Source organism: Tenrec ecaudatus, chromosome X, assembly GCF_050624435.1.
Source record: "Tenrec ecaudatus isolate mTenEca1 chromosome X, mTenEca1.hap1, whole genome shotgun sequence".
Taxonomy (NCBI): domain Eukaryota; kingdom Metazoa; phylum Chordata; class Mammalia; order Afrosoricida; family Tenrecidae; genus Tenrec; species Tenrec ecaudatus.
In genome coordinates this window covers 39,879,553-39,880,400 of record NC_134548.1, presented here as the reverse complement: position 1 = coordinate 39,880,400, position 848 = coordinate 39,879,553, and the positions used below count along the sequence as shown (strand labels likewise).

Genomic DNA, 848 nt, shown 5'->3' with positions numbered 1-848 from the left:
GATTCTAACAACTCATAACAATCCATACATCAATTCTATCAAGCATATTCATACATATGTTGCCATCATTCATTTCCGGGAATTTACTTCCTATTGAGCCCTTGGTAGCAGCTCTTCTTTTGTCCCTCCCCACCACCCTCATGACCTCTTGATAAGTGATAAATATTATTTTCATATCTTAAACTGACCAGTGTCTCTCTTCCCCCATGATTTCTGTTGTTCATCCCCTTGAGGGGTAGCGGTGGCTATCCTTTGATTATTTTCTTGACTCATATAGTTGTCGTGTCTGATGAACCCAAGATTATCAGGTCAGATGGGAGGAGCTGGTTAAGGAGGCTAACAAATCCAACCTAAGCAGGCAATACAGGAGGCAACTGGCTCAAGTTTTAAGAACCAGAAGTCAGATAATGATTAACCAGATGCAGGATCCAGAGCTAGAAAATGCCTTAAGGCTTTGCCAGGATGTCTGTATATATTGGATGTAGGCCACACCCCAAAGGAAACTCCCTTTCAAATGGTTGACTGTTCACCTGCTCATCCTTGTGTAGGGGCCATGCTAATCTTCTCTGTATCATTCCAATGTTAGTATATGTGCTGCCGAAGCGAACACTGACTGCTCATCTCTGATCTCATGACAATGGTTATTACATTATGTCAGTTATCATAGGGACGATTGCATCGTAACTTGCCAACTTGAGAACAACTTGCCCACTCAAGTTGACACACAACCTTAACCATCAGTGTGACCAATGTTTATGTGATCATGTCCCAGTAAAGACACGGGTTGACAATACTTCTGATATATTGTCACACTCTTATCAAGAAAATAACTCTGTCCTCACTTCATG

General features: G+C 41.6%; 1 pseudogene; it reads right to left on the bottom strand.

The window, feature by feature from the left end:
- Positions 1–510: 510 nt before the first annotated feature.
- LOC142435236 (U6 spliceosomal RNA) lies at positions 511–610 on the bottom strand (annotated as a pseudogene).
- Positions 611–848: the final 238 nt, after the last annotated feature.